Raw genomic sequence first — 13,645 nt, 5'->3', positions numbered from 1 at the left:
CAGGCAATGCTCAGACTGCATATTATACCAAGCACAGGGTAAAATTAAGTACCAAGTGAATCTCATACCCAAGAGCCATTGAGTCGCACCTAATCAATCACTAACGGCACTCAACCAATATTATAGCCTTTCTTTCCTAAAAGGGAAAGTCCCTGCAATAGCCAGAAAGTCTTAGGGGCTGCCCTGCTAACCTCAAACTGCTCAACTGCACTCTTCCAACTGTACTCTTGAAAGCTGAAAAGACTAAATCCATAAACAAATGATATTATTACTTTTACTTCATTGTGGTGTACAGAGAATGCTTAATGAGGGTGTGTGGGATGGTAATGAAGTAAAAAGCTTCATAACTCAGCTGCTGTCACATCCCTTGCTTGGACTCATTTGTGTTATAAATTCTATATTCCACAGGCATTTGTTAAAGGCCTAATCCTGTAAGGTGCTGGGTGCCCACTGCTCTCATAGATTTCAGTGGAAGCTGAAGGACTCAGACTCCTTGGCTTTAAGACCAGAAGGGACCATCATGATCATCTAGTTTGACCTCCTGCACATTGCAAGCCACAGAACCTCACCCACCCAACTCCTGTAATAGATGCATAAACTATGGCTGAATTACTGAAGTCCTCAAATCATGATTTAAAGACTTCAAGTTACAGAGAATCCACCATTTACTCTAGTTTAAACCTGCAAGTGATCCGTGCCCCATGCTGCAGAAGAAGGAGGAAAAAAAACCAGGGTCTCTGCCAACCTGATCCTGGGGAAAACACAGCAATCAATTGGACCTTAAGCATGTCGGCAAGGTCCACCATGCAGACACCTGGGAAAAATGTAGTAACCCTCTGTAGTAACTCAGAACCCTCCCCACCTAGTGTCTCATCTCTGACCATTGGGGATATTTGCTACTAGCGATCACAGAATAGCCATATGCCATTGTAGGCAGAATCATCGTACCAGCCACTTCATAACCTTATCAAGCTCAGTCTTGAAGCCCATTAGGTTTTTTGCCCAGTTGCTTGACAGGAGCTCAATATTTCATGGAATTAAGACAGGAATTATGCCTTTTAATTTAAAAATTAGTATTAGTTGTTCAAATTTATGCTCTCTGTTACACCTGTGTGATTCCACAGACTGCAAAATGATTACATGAGGGTAACTAAGGACAGAAATTAGCATGATGAGTTATCACTGCACCCCACCAATATAATCCTGCTTTTCTTTTTCCTGCCTCTAATTCAAATTCTTATTTAACATTTTCTTTGGCCGGAGAGCAAGATCTGTAAGCATAGGGACTTCTAATGACACCATTTTATTGACTAAACCAAAAGAGACCAGTCTTGGGCTTCCTGCTATTGTTGTAAAAATTCGTCTGCTGTTGTGTACGCTTGAGAGCTTTTTTTCATTATTTTTAAACCTCTACTGGGATATTCATTAATGCTTCTTTAGATGGTCTTTACAAGTAATAGAAAAGTATAGCTCATTCTTTTCACAAGGACAAATAAAGTGCCCAGCTTCCAACGTTGTCAAGTTTCCTCAGGTTTCCCCTTTGACCAGCCTTTTCTTCAACTCAAGTAAGACTCTGTCTTGAAGATCCCCATTAACGTACAGAATCCACTATTAATATAAAATACAGTAGATCACTTTTAAACTAATAAGCAGTAGGCATTCCTAGAACGCTTTCCTGATGTCTCTCTTCCAATCTGAGCCTCACACAAAGTGTAATAAAATTAAGTATGCGTATATGAAAGCAAAATTTTTGTCTTAAATTATGAAACTCATAACTAACAGGAAACACTCATTTCTTTTGGTGCTGTCATTTACTAGAATCAACATCATCCTTCCTGTCTTTATTCAGCAGAGAAAACAAAGCTAATCCCAATTTCTAAAGAGCTGGCTAATAAAGGAGTCAAGGGATCATTAGTCTAATTAACTCATTCCTGTTTTCAGTTTACATTTCATTATGCCACTACACTCTTTGAAATGTCAATTTTTAAATACCATGGAAATCTGTTTAACATATAGACATTACGCTCAACAAATCTGGGCACATATAGAACAGTTACTCAATATTAACAAGTTAATGTTAACATAACCTCAGTATATAACTGAGTATCCCACAATCAAAGCAGTAACGTATATCTAACTTAAATATTTAAAAAAATATGTATCTCATACTTGTTCACTTGTATGATGATGGACCTGTGTAATATATATAACTGATAGAAACTCAGAGAGAGCTCCTTGTATTAATTTCTGGTGATCATGCCATTTTATTTCAAATTTTGAGTTAATAGTCAAAATAGAATTCTTCACCTCACTGATCTGGAATTTCCCTTCAGAACTGCTGTCCTTTTAGAGGGTATATTCCCATGGATTAATCTGATGAGTCATTACAATTGTATTTTAAACTGATGTTTAAATTAATATGAAATTGGTGGCTTTATTGTCTGTTAACCTCCATAACTGTGCAAATGCTTGGATAAACATGAGTTGTCTGTAGAACTACTCTCTGTTTGTGCCAATGTATTTTTTAATAAAATGCTTACTAAATATGCATATGTGTGTGTATGAAATATATATATATTTCATGGTAAACTCATAAAATACAGTTTGCTTTAGATATTCAGTCAGCGAACCTCATGGTTTTCAACTTATATTTAAAGCCTCAATGCAGCAAAGCACTGACCATGTGCTTACCTTTAATCATAAGTAGTCCCATTCGAAATATTGTCTCTAAACTTTCAACTGATGAACAGTCTGTGGCACTGTGGCCCATCAGAGTAATCAAGATAGGTGAGATTGGAACGATTGCCTTGGTGCCATCTTCTTTACAGAGAGCCCCAGATTATGGAATTCACTCCCAGTCCTCAGAGGTGCTGAGCACCCTCCTCAGCCATTGACTTCTAGAATGCACTTAGCAATTTACAAGATCAGTCTGTATATGCCAGAGTACATTTGTGGCATTCTTCCAAACAAGACTCAAGTCAAGACATACTGGTTTCTTTTTATGTATTTTAAAGGGTGCATTATTGATTCCATGTTTAAGAGCTGAGTCATGGAGAACTTTTGATTTTCATTTCAGCACTAGCTTTGAGTTTTATTCAGCTTTAGGTACCCAACTTTAAAAATGTTGCTCTCAGAGTGCAGTCTGCATTAGGAATCACTTCCAGGGTGAGCCACAAATTTGCTCAGTCTGAAGGGAGGCACAGAAAGCATGTTAGGAGGCAGGAGGGGTGGATTCAAAATTTGAAGCTGGCGGGGAATGTAAATGGTCCAAGGAAAAATATAAGAGTAACCATGTGTCAGAGAATTGGTGCAGCATGTTTCCGGGTTAATGCAGGAACCAGCACCAACCATGCAGGAACCAGCGACGGTGACACTATTCTGCTATTTGTCACAGGTAATTGTTTTAGGGATCTAGGAGGCAAAGAGTTGCCTTTAAAAAAGGAATATGGGAGGCATCAAAAATGTATAAGCAAAGCACAGGAAAATGTTTTTTAAAAGAATTAACAAGGACAAAACCATCAATGAACATGTTTGGAGAAGGTTAATATGAACAACAACATTCATCTGTAAAAAATAAGTCTGGTTTGTATCTGATTTACAGTAGAGGATGAATTTGGGTAGCAACTGTAGCTAACAGGGTACCCACTAATGCTCCAGTAATAAGAGCTGAGCATTACATCTCATTAACTCATGCTCTTAGTGCTATTCAGAATCACAAACTAACCTGATGTGATGTCTAGTAACAGGATGTGGCATGCTAGAATGTACCACAACGTGTCCAGAATTTTAAAAAATAAAAGCACAACAACTAAATTAAACTTCTTTTGCAACCAGTAGCACAGAGTTAGGTGCTACTGATCAGACGTGGTCTTGACTTTCTTATCAATTTGCCACAATTGCTGTCAGCTCTTCAATGAATATTTTACTAGTAACTCATCTATTTTCTAAACTTACCAAAGCAGGTCAACACATTTTCATTTAAAAAAGAAAAACAGAGCATGCAGTTGCTTGAAGCAGTACATTTTTGACTTAGCAAGGTCCTTCTTTATTTTCTTTTATGTTTTTTCCTTCTTTGTTCTCCCAAGGTTTTACGTGATACCACCCAAATCCAGCTATTGTTAAAAGCAGACCAAAGCAATTAGGAGATATACAGCATTTTTGTAGGAAGCCACTTGAAAAATCTTTGATTTGGACTTTAAACAAACCTGAAATGTTAGAGCAAAAACAAGTGCTAAACCAAGAGCTGTGGCACCATAAGCCCTGTCTAACAAGGTGTTGAGCACCAAAGCCCAAGGGACCGTTGGTGTTCTCACTGTGAAGATTAGACAAGAGCACTCATGCAGGACACAGCGGGAATATGAAGGGACATGAAGTGAGCAATCCCAGCAGACACACTGTTGAAGTGTCAGTCAGGCACTCTGCCTCCACCACCTTTCACAGAGCTAAACATCTCTTTATGTCAGAACAAATTGGGCGATCCTCAAATCTTTTTTCTTTCCCCTGACTTCAATGCGATGAGTGCAGGGAATGAGAGCGAGAGAAAGAGAGGGAGGGAGTGTGAAGAGACAGTTCAGTTCAGTTCACATGAAAGCACTGTGACACACTACAAGACTGAATACTGATATTGGCAACTCTTACAATCTTATCAGAGAGGCAGTAGCAGCAGCAACCAGCATACTAGACCTTCCCACTTTCCAATTGTATCACATTATTTTCCCCTTTGCAAATGTTCCACAACATTCTTTGAAAATAAACTCTGATTCCTGATCTAACTCTTATTCCTGGTCATGGCACTTAATTATTTATGAGCATATTAACTTTTGTCATCTCTTCTAGTACCTTCCTATGACCTCTAGTTATCACATCAAGGGGTTTTTAATCTCAACCGGTGCTATTCACACAGCTAAACTGGAGATTGTATTGGCTGCATTTCTATTGTAGCTCCTTTTATTTTTAATTGATACATATTGAATTTTTTAAACACAGACACATATACAGACTTTGCTGCCTAACACAATATTGCACAACAGCCTGATTCAATGCTCACTGAATTCACTGGAAATAATACCATTCACTTTAGTGGGCATTGCATCAGGCCTAATCAAATTAACACAAGGACATAAAAAATAGCAACTCTAGTTTTTAAGCCTCTGAAATTTTGCTCTAGGATGAATCATGACAAACAACATTTCACCCCAAAAACACAATTTGGTTTTAACGTATTTTACCAAAACAACACTGAAGGCCTGACCCAACCAATGTGAGAACCTAGATGACCAGTAGACATCAACGCAACTTTTGCTACTGACTTCACTGAATGCAAAGCCTGGTGTTCCACCCTTAAGAAATAAAAATGCAACTCAAATTGCATTTATCTAACAAAAACACACCCCCTCGCTCCATAGTTTAAGTCATATAAAATGAATATTTGATTTTACTCAAAGAAAAGGAAAAAGAAATATAATTAGTCAGACCATACCTCTCATTCTTTGGATTTGCAAATATTATCATTTGTAAAGAATGATCCATTATTACAGCTTCATTATGGATAGAATTTCTTTAAAAACTGTCTGACATGCAATAAAATAATCATTTCTAATAGATTATAGTTAATGATCAGATTAGTTGTATGTTAACATCAAAATTCTATCTATTACATTATAACATGAACCTGTATGGTACGGACATTACTGGACTATTTACTGCTCCTGCTCATTAATGCCAAGCAAACAAATCCACACTGGAATAAACTGTGCATTATTTCTGGCATTTGTTAAAAGAAGAGAGCTTTATAAGAAAAAGGAATACCATTGATTTTTACAGGTGTTTAATAAAGATAAGCTGAAAAAAGGGTTCCTATTTTAAGTTTGGTGATGGCTAAAACACATTCAAATATGTTCAAAAGCAATCTGAAGTCTCTGAAAAATGGGTATTTCAACTATTCAATGAAAACTGTAAAAATGTAAATAATATTTGACATACTAATGTGGGATATGGAACAAAAATGCTCATAAATTCAAAGAAACCTGCTGAGACAAACTGCATTTAACTATAACATTATTTGGGGATCATTAAAACAGAAAACAATACTGTTTATCAGTTGCAGAGTAAAGGTTACTTTGAAAAGACAGAAAATTTTGCTCTGAGAGGGATAAGGAGTGAGAGGAACTGTGAGAGTAACTCCCCTAATTTTGGTTGTGATGCCTGTATAGTGAAGGAAAGGATAAATGGGTGTTAATGCATTTGAAAACATTCCTATTAAAACAATGAGCAAGCACCTACACTTTTGAGAATTGATAATCCAATTGAATACCGCAATATCTTCCATAAATAACAGAATGAGACTTAACTTTTTATTTATTTATTGTTTTTAGGGGGGAAAGGACACTGGTAATGACTGCTGACAGAAATGTGTTCGATACTTTGGAGGAACACATAATATATACTGCATTCCAATACTGATAAAAGCATAGGAGACCATTGTCCTTCCTGCAACTTAGTTTTGATCTTTTTTTTTACATTATTTATAAAATTCCATACTGTCAAGAAAGCGTATGGAAGTTTAACCCATCCGATGGCACTCTTAAAAACATACTGTTACATAGGTATGGACTAATCCACTGATTTTAACATAAACAGTCTGAATCCTATGATTTCAAAAATGTCTAAATTTGTTGACAAAAATCATTCTAAAAATTCGAAGCAGAAACTCACCACATTTTACAAAACATCCTAGACAGACCTTTCTGAGGGATAAACTTTACTAGCTGCAGGCCTGGGGAATCTTCCACAACTTGGACTCAAAACATTTCATTTAAACCATCATAATATGGCTATAAAAGTACCATATATTTCCAAAGCTTATATAATAATCTTTATTGTCATAATCTCACTTATTATGATAACAAGTTGTAGAATAAAAGGTCTATGACAATAGCACTAAGGATCTGATGCGAAGCCCATTCATATCAGTGGAAAGACTGCTGTTGATTTCAATGGATGTTGGCCCAGGCCTTAAAACCCAGTGGGCCAAATGTTTAAAAAGCAGAAGTTGGTTTGCACTTGCATTTTGCATATCTAAGACTGTGATAATCAGCTAATAATCACAGGCGGTTATTTGTGTGTGCAAATTAAGATGTTAAGCATGTTAGCGTAGATGCACATAGGCCCTGATCTTGCATACATTTACTCATGTGCTTAACTCTACTACCATGAGTAGCCTTCAATTTTTACAATTATGGTTCATCATGATTTCCTCCATAAAATAGGTTTGACTCTGCAAGTAAAATAGACTATAGCACTTGGTAGAAATCTTATCTTTTATTCCCTTGGGCAAACTATACCACTTTACATGAAAAGCTCTGACACTGATTAATTTAAGTAAAAAAAAGCCATTATGGTTCTGACATAAATCTATTTAAAAACAAAGTACTTGTAAGCTAAGTTTGCCATTGCTTCCTACTGAGTCCTGCTAGTTCTGTTACAGGCAATGCAGTACATCTAGGTTTTCTATAAACATGAATGATTCGACACCTCCTGATACGTTCTTACAGACAGAGTTATGATACTAATGATAAGCCAGAGAAAGATATGTAAACCCATGTTGTGGTTATACACACTTCTTCAATAGTCCAGTACACAGAATTGAAGAGTGCAATGGAACCCTCTAAAAGCACACTATAGGCCAAATCCTGCAGTTCTTACTCTGTTATTAATCGGGCAATTGAAGTCAAGGGTATGTTGCCTAAATAATGATTCCTTGATCTAGCCCTCTATATGCAGCGATACCTAGACACAATTTTACAGATAACACAATCGTGTAAGTGATATGGTAGCTATTATGCAGAAATTTCAATTCACAGCTCTGTCTTGAGCTGAACATTAGTATTATTTTAAACACACTTATCAAATTCCTCTCTTTTTTATGGTGCTAGTATAATTTGCACTGATGTTTCACCTTTTCTTTCTGACATAATGGATGGCCTTCACTGGAATTATTCTGGATTGAAACTGGAGTAATGTAAATGGAATTTGGCTCAAGGCCTCCACTGCAGGTACAAATATGTATTGTATCATATGCTATTTTGTCATCTAAATAACTTGACATGGTTTACAAAGATATGTACTCACATTATTTCCTTTGAGTTTGACATTGATTTGTGATGTTATCTACAAAGACTTCCAGTTTATATCATTCATCACTATTTATACTCTACACAACAGTCCATATATTAATCCTAGTTCTCAGTCCAGTGAGCACTCAAGTGCATGCTTAACTTTAAGCACAAGTTGATGGTACTCATGCTTAATAATAAGCTCCTGCTTATTTGCTTTGCTTCATCAAGGCTTGACAGAAAAGAAACTCCACGAAGTTTTAACAGAGTTCAATTTCAATTTAGTTACTCCATATTTACAGCGATGTATTTGAAAGCAGAATTTGGCTTGTTGTCTCCATAGATCTGTGCTAATATAGTAGTGTCTCGAGACATCACTTCATATTTATAACAAGGAGGAGATTTAATTTCTGTGGATTTGTGTAAAAAGCAATTTGGAAATTTTGCAATTATGATATTACTTCCCATAAAGAAAAAGCAGTGAAAATATCATGAGAGACAGCCATTACGTATTCTCAGTATCTAATTTGTCCGTCGTAAATACCTAAGGTTATTTAAATATGTTATCTTCCTAAGTACTCTAAAGAATTAGTTCATTTTAAGGATTGAGAGTACAATATTATTTGTTAAATTAAGCTTTTGCCTTTGCAATCCCCATCTTCCACTTAAACTGCAGCAATAAAGGCATCTGAAACTGATTTTGCATATACAGCTAGATTCTCATGTATAAGCCAGGAACACCCAGTGCAATTTGGGAGTGTACACATTTCAATTTGAAAACAGCATGCACAAAGATGACATAAAACTCACCTTTGCACTTCTCTGATCTTGGGTCCCCTGTATGCAAGGCAAGTCCCCAAACATAAATTATTGTAACTAAACGCCAACTCTAATGGTCCCAAGGGCACAAAACAACGGCTGGGGATCAGCATGACGCAAGGGTATCCCAGACCTAATCCCTATGCTGGCAGTAGGAAGAGGACTGGTGTGGGAAAAGCTCAATTCTCCTTCACTTACTTATACTAAAATAATTAAATGCCTCAAGTTAACAAAAAAGGACTCTGATCCCCTAAACTGACTATTTGAAATGAGAGCAAGGATTGAAGATTCCAACTACATCAGATTTTTCTGGGCAATATAGAGTGTGGTTTTAAACATGCCATATTCATAGTGAACATCAGGAATTGTGGTCATTTAACATACCCCATAAATGTAGACTAAATAACGGGTATTGATCTGATTTTTCCTGAAAGAGTAGTTTAGCAGTGAGCATTTATGCTTCTTGCTGTTCATAAATACAAGCACCAAGCCACTGCTCAGAAAACCTACCTTCATTGTTGAAAACGGACTGAAAGTAGAATTTCACTGGGATATGGTTGAAAACTAACTCTTATTCTATTAGTATATATTTTAAAAGAAACAATTAGGTAACACTAAATTAATATAATCTCAAATCAAAATATATGAAACACAGAATTACTGTGAGTAATTATCAAATACAAACTGAAAATATTCTTCTTATGAAAAACCAGTCAAACTACACCAGGCACAAAAGGTACTAATTTTACTTTATTTATGTATAGGTTTTACTAAGATTCGCTCTCACTACTTCCCAGCACCTCACAACATTAATGAATTGAGCTTGACAACAATCCTGTACTATTATCCCCATTTTAGAGATGGGGAACTGAGGCATTAAGAGACTTGCCCAAAATCATGGAAGAAATCTGTGGCAGACCCAGGAATATGGAGCAGATTGCCTGACTACCGATCCAAAAGATTTGCTAATAAGGTGTTATATTCAGCACTTCTTACTCAGAGAAACACCTACTGAAATCAATGTGCACAATTATGTCCTTGGAATGGAAATGGAAGATGTTTAACAATTAGACTCAACTGGAGATTTGACCAAGAAGGGAATATTGTGTTATTGCTTCCCAAATAGATGGGTGTTATAGGAAGAAATAACAAAATCGACCCAGAACTAGCTGTCACATCTTCCTTTTTATACCTATTTGTACTTCAATTAAAACTTTTCCTATTTGCAGCTTTTTTCTCTAAAGCCACTCAATCAGCTGGCCAAATCAAAAGCTGATTCAAAACGTCAGAAGCATCAACAACATATCTTATGAGATTCAAATATAGAAAATTAATCCTTAAAAAAAAAAAAAAAAAAAAAAAAAGATTCCTGTATCTTCCTGACCCATGGTTCAGACTAAATCTGGACATTGCAGAAAAGATCCAGGAAAGGGTTGCATGTCCCTCCTAGCTCAGATTTAAGGAGAAGCTACAGAACTAGATGAACTCAATCCTGTGTCTTAAAAATACATGTCAATGGGATAGCTAATGCATGATATAAGTACCCAAAAGATGTAACAGCATTTTGAAAAAAATGAATTAAGGACGCATTGCCATCAACTCCAGCAAAATAATACAAGTAGAGAGATTAAGAGGCAAGCATATCTTTCTGAATTGTAAAATAGGTTTATAGGTCTTCTAATAACAACTTTTAGTCAAACCTTACATAAATAGGCTTATATGATACAAATATTATGTGGGCTATGTGGAAAGTACAAGGTCTCTAATCATGTTTAGGGATTACTTGACAGAACAGAGACATTTCATTCCTATTGGACCTAGGGATTACAGGAAAGAAACATCTAATATTCCATTTTTTAATTTCATGCATTTTTTATTTACCTTTAATGATGCTGTATATATTCATCATCCTGAAATATTAAAACAGTATGAAAAAAGTAATAAATTGGTGGAAAATTTAGGGAATGGGAATGCAACAGCACGCAAATCATACACTATCAAGTGCTTGATACACATTTAAAATTACTGCCTAGTACGGCAAAGCCAAATTCCTGGCAGATTTCTGAAGCGCAAAGTCACAATAAGAAGATCAGCAGAACAGACTGAAATAATAGAATATTCATCCCCCTAATCCATATGCAATTCTTTAGGGCTTTTTTTTAACAATGCATATGAGGTCTGACTGTATTCAGGATTTAAATAAGTTGTCTCTCTCTCTCTCTCTCTCTCTCTCTCGCTCTCACACACACACACACGAGTAATTTTGTTAAAAAAATTTATATACAGTTATCATTTCTGCTCTGCTGCATCCACGTTGACAAGGTTAGCACATCTCCTCACACCTCAGATGAAACAATAGCATTTTTACACCATAAAAGTGTTAAAAGAAATACATTTATTCATACCACAGGAACCTCCTGCAACAGTTTTGTTGGAGTGGGGGCAAGGAGTCTGGTTTGGGCAGAGAGAGGGTTTTTTTTTAATGCTTTCTTGTTTCATGACAAATAATTAGTGGTCAATTTAATGTAACTTCACATTTACTTTCATGTTGGCCATAAAATCTTAAAACCAGTAGTAAATCTTTGAAATCATGCATTTCCCTCTACACAGACATGATTTTTGATCTAGTATTATATAAAAGGGCAGAGACCTAGAAAGCAATAAATCAACAGTGGAAAGACAGATGCTGATGAAAATAATGATACATATGTAAAATGTGTGAAAGAATGAGTGACAGTGTGGTGTGGGATAAAAGTTTTGAAGCCATGGGTTGGAGATGACTGAATTTCCTGCAAGTAATGAAGGCACAAATGAGTTATGGTCTTCCAAAACCAATGAAAAGATAAACTTCATACCACACCAAACTGACGTAGCAGAACTGATTTTGAAATCACACTGCTTTTACACAAGTGTAACTATGTTTACTTCAGTGGAGTTACCTTTAATTTTCATCAGTGTGACTGAGAGCCAAATCAAGCCCATGTTGATTCTGGTTAAGAATTTGAAAGTGGAAGGCAGCATGGGTGAAAGTAATCATGAAATGGTAGAGTTCATGATTCCAAAGAATAGTAGGAGGGAAAACAACACAACAAAGATAACTGATTTCAAGAAGGCAGACTTTAGCAAACTCAGGGAGTTGGTAGGTAAGATCCCATGGAAAGTAAGTCTAAGGGAAAAACTGTTCAAGAGAGTTGGCAGGTTTTCAAATAAACATTATTAAAGGCACAAGAGAAAGCTATCCCACGTAGAAAAGATAGAGAGTATGGCAAGAGAACACTCTGGCTTAACCAGGAGATCTTCAATGATCTGGAGCTCAAAAAAGAGTCCTACAAAAAATGGAAACTAAGTCAAATTACAAAGGATAAATATAAACAAATAACACAAGTATGTAGGAACAAAATTAGAAAGGCCAAGGCACAAAAGGAGATTAAACTAGCTAGAGACATAAAGGATAAAAAGAAAACATTCTACAAATATATTAGAAGCAACAGGAAGACCAAGGACAGGTTAGGCCTGTTACTCAAGGAAGGGGAAAAAACAATAACATAAAATATGGACATGGCAGAAGTGGTAAATGACTTTTTTGTTTCAATTTTCACCGAAAAGGTTAGTAGCAATTGGACATCTACCATAACGAATGCCCATGAAAACTAGGTAGGATATGAGACTAAAATAGAGAAAGAATGAGTTAAACGTCTTTAAATCATGAGGACATGCTGAAATACATCCTAGAATATGCAAGGAACTCACTGAGGAGGTATCTGAGCCAATAGCGATTATCTTTGAAGTCACAGAAGACAGAGGACTGAAAAAGGAAAAATATCATGCCAATCTATAGACGGAAATAAGGAAAACCTGGGGAATTACAGACCAGTTATCTTAACTTCAGTTCCTGGAAAGATAATGGAGCAAATAATTAAGCAATCATTTTGCAAAAACCTAGAAGATAATAAACTGATAAGTAACAGTGATCATGGATTTGTCACAAACAAATCATGTCAACCAATCTGATAGCTGTCTTTGACAGAGTAACAACGAAGTGGTAGATGTGGTATATCTTGAGTTTAGTAAGGCTTTTGATATGATCTCACATGACCTTATCATAAACAAACTAGGGAAATACAACCTAGATGGAACTACTATAACTTGGGTGCATAATTGATTGGAAACTGTTCCCAAAGAGTAGTTATCAGTGGCTCATAGTCAAGTTGAAAGGGTATATCAAGTGGGGTCCCGCAGGGAATCAGTTCTGGGTCCAATTCTGTTCAATATCTTCATCAATGATTTAGATAATGGCATAGAGAGTACACTTACAAAGTTTGCGGATGATACTAAGCTAGGAGGGGTTACAAGTGCTTTGGAGGATAGGATTAAAATTCAAAATTATCTGGACAAACTGGAGAAATGGTCGACGTAAACAGGGTGGAATTCAATAAGGACAAATTCAAAGTACTCCATTTAGGAAGGAACAATCAATTGCATACACACAAAATGGGATATGACTTGCCTGGGAAGGAGTACTGAGAAAAGGGATCTGGGGATCATAGTGGATCACAAGCTACCTATGAGTCAACAGTGTCACACTATTGTAAAAAAAGCAAACATCATTCTGGGATGCATTAGCAGGAGTGTTTTAAGCAAGACACGAGAAGTAATTCTTCTGCTTTACTCCGTGCTGATCAGGCCTCAACTAGAGTCTTGTGTCCAGTTCT

The 13,645-nt window shown here is 36.2% G+C and overlaps 1 protein-coding gene across 7 annotated transcripts in view; it reads right to left on the bottom strand.

The window, feature by feature from the left end:
- The window catches only part of ESRRG (estrogen related receptor gamma), a 467,657-nt gene that overhangs the window by 257,829 nt on the left and 196,183 nt on the right, over positions 1 to 13,645 (bottom strand). Inside the window, exon 1 of one of the 7 annotated variants that reach the window (XM_067564960.1) lies at positions 2,692 to 5,826. The exons of the other annotated variants lie outside the window; for them this stretch is intronic. The gene's annotated coding sequence lies outside the window, so the exon portion shown is untranslated. Of the gene's footprint in view, positions 1 to 2,691; positions 5,827 to 13,645 lie in introns of those variants that run through there. 7 annotated transcript variants of the gene reach the window in all.

The sequence above is a fragment of the Emydura macquarii genome, unplaced genomic scaffold (assembly GCF_026122565.2).
Source record: "Emydura macquarii macquarii isolate MOO-44397 ecotype Brisbane River unplaced genomic scaffold, CSIRO-AGI_Emac_v2 contig_2676, whole genome shotgun sequence".
Taxonomy (NCBI): Eukaryota; Metazoa; Chordata; order Testudines; family Chelidae; genus Emydura; species Emydura macquarii.
This window is presented reverse-complemented; position numbering and strand designations above follow the sequence as displayed.